A 2685-nucleotide genomic window follows, 5' to 3' on the forward strand; every position below is an offset into this window, starting at 1 on the left:
GACATCAAAAAACGTTGCCCGTTCCGTTAATAACATTAGATCAAAGCGAAGGTAAAGCCAATGAAGCTGAACGCAATAGAGCCCATGTAGTAGACATTTATTGAAAACTATTCTCTCTTTTTTTGGAGTAGAGCAATGCTTTCAAAATTTATGAATGGTCGATTTCTATTCTAGGTCGCCCATCCTGAAAAGACGTGGGCAAGGAGGTGCGGCTTCCTTGGGTACGAGTCTCTGAAGTTGCCCGAGCAAGCACTTCAGGACCTCTGCGGTGTTATAATGACGGTCTTCAGCATCTTGCTCAACCTTCTGTCCGATCAACGGTACAGGTAGTCAGATCTGAAAGAAGAGGACAAATTGGTCCTGTTTTTGATTAAACTTAAGCTAGGTGTAAGCTTAACGGCACTGGGTTTCATTTTCGGCATAAGTAAGTCGACCGCCTCACGGGTGTTCAGGCTTACACTAGATTGTCTTAGTGTAAAGCTGGGGAAGTCGATGTCTGTTCCCCTGCGGTCTGCAATAAAGGACACTCTCTCGGAACGCTTTGTTCAGCATTACCTCCAGTGCACATTTACAATTGACTGCACTGAAATCCGGACGGACCCTCCTACAGACCCAGAAGCACAACATTACCTCTACTCGAATTACAAGGGATTGTACACCTTGAAATTCTCTATCGCAATACTTCCAAATGGCATGGTGTCATTTATTTCGAAAGTTTACGGTGGCAGGCACTCAGACAGTTTATTACTCGAGTTTCGGGATTTCTGTCACTTATCGAACCGGGTGATGTGGTGCTCTGCGACAAGGGGTTCCCTGCTATAAAAACCACCATGGCAGACGAGGGCGCTGTTTCAGTGATGCCTCCTTTCAATGTTGGAGGAGGGCAGCTTTCCAAGGAAAGCATGGAGACTACTTTAATTATCGTTCAGGTACGCATTCACGTAGAGAGAGCCATTCAGAGGCAGAAACTGCACAATGTGTTGACAAACCGTGTGCCACTGACTCTAATTCCACAGATGGAAAAAGTGATGCAGGTCTGCAGTGCGCTCGTAAACATGCAGAGCCCAATCATAAAGTTGTAAAGAATCAAGATGAGCTGTTTGGGAAATGACGTAATCGTAAACCACTATACAACAATATAAAATATTTGGTAACAGCAGCCATCCTTGGTAATTGTTTTTCCAAATCTCCGGTTCAGAAAAACTTTGGCCAGTACCAGTCAGTCACGTGACTAAAAATGTTAAAGCGTGACATACAATTTTTAAACATTTGTCAAATGTACGGGCAATATTTAATTGGAACACTTTGCTATGAGTAGTGTAAAAAACAATCACAAATGTAAATCAGGTCTTTTTTTAGTGCATTAATCTTGAAAAAAAAAATATTTTGTATTTTTTGGTCAGTGTAAAAGATGTGCCAGCAGTACTCACGGCTGCAGAGGGACAGCCGCAGGATCTTCCAGGGGGGGGGGGGGGGGGGGGGTGTAACGATATCCGGACTTCGGGAAAAAATTTGCGGGAGTTGCCCTCTGGCACTTGTAAAGTAAAGGAAAAAAAAAAAAAGGAACGATTTTGCTTGCGTGTCCTAGTTGTTGTGTAAAAGAGAAAAGGTAAATATTGGCATTTCTGGCACCCCTCAACTCATTCCCAGTCTTCAGGGTCACACCTGGTCGCACTCCTAGAGACGTAATTCTGGGTGCCGTGTAGCTTCTCGTGTGCTATCTCGGAGGACGCTTCCTCTCCCTCTCTCTGCTGACATTAGCGGGCGTTATGCTGCGGCTTCGAGCCGAGTGAGGTCACGTAAGCTTTTCGCCGTAGTTCCTTCGGCTGCCACTTGCGGCTGCAGGTGGGGGAAAAAAGCTCGACTTTGGCTTTGCGATTATGCAGCGGAATCGCGATATTTTTTTATTGAAGTTGATATTTTCTCTATACTCTGGAACACGATAAACAACGTAAAAATGACAAAAGGCAAATTCTTTTAGTCTTAAAATCGTTGCACTGCCCCTTTAAGTGTTTTTTTTTATTCTTCTAAACTTCACTGACATTTCATTGCGTTTTCTCGACCGCATGCCAGCATCACTTGGTGGTAAACAAAGAAATGTTTTTTTTTTTTAAACCAAAGGAATGAGAGACGTATGTCAATTTTAGCTCATATGGTGAAAAGATGTTTCCCATTCAAGTCGTCTTCGAGATTTTCTCAAGTAGATAATAGAAACAAAAGAACTCTAGTTTTGGAACGACCTCTAGAGAAATAAAAGAATTCTAGTTTTGGAACGACCTCTGAAAGGAAGCTGACGTCTCTGTCTACAAAAATAAACTTGTCGTCCTGCTGGGGTCTCCAAGGATAAAACACTGCTTGACTGAGATTCATGATGTAAAGTTGGAGCTGTAGTTGAGTATAGAAGCTGTAAGATTTTTTGAGGGTCAGCTTGCCAGCCTGGAAACCGATTTACTCCACGACAGTCTTTCCCTCATTGTCAATGATAGGTGCGTTCTCACACATTTCTGGACACCATGATGTCCACAACCACAGTGTTTCCCTGGTACTGCATGAGCCCGTCGGGACTGCAAGGGAGCCATGGCTGCTCCGGCAGCACGACAAGTCCAGTCTGAAAGATTTAATAATTTGAGCTGATGGTGGCCCAAACAGTTGGACAAGTTTGGCTAAACACAAAGCTGCCAGGCC

At 43.8% G+C, this 2685-nt stretch overlaps 1 pseudogene; it reads left to right on the top strand.

The window, feature by feature from the left end:
• Positions 1–492: 492 nt before the first annotated feature.
• LOC120848644 lies at positions 493–1082 on the top strand (annotated as a pseudogene).
• Positions 1083–2685: the final 1603 nt, after the last annotated feature.

This window comes from Ixodes scapularis, unplaced genomic scaffold (assembly GCF_016920785.2).
Source record: "Ixodes scapularis isolate PalLabHiFi unplaced genomic scaffold, ASM1692078v2 PGA_scaffold6__148_contigs__length_123643588, whole genome shotgun sequence".
NCBI classification, from domain to species: Eukaryota; Metazoa; Arthropoda; class Arachnida; order Ixodida; family Ixodidae; genus Ixodes; species Ixodes scapularis.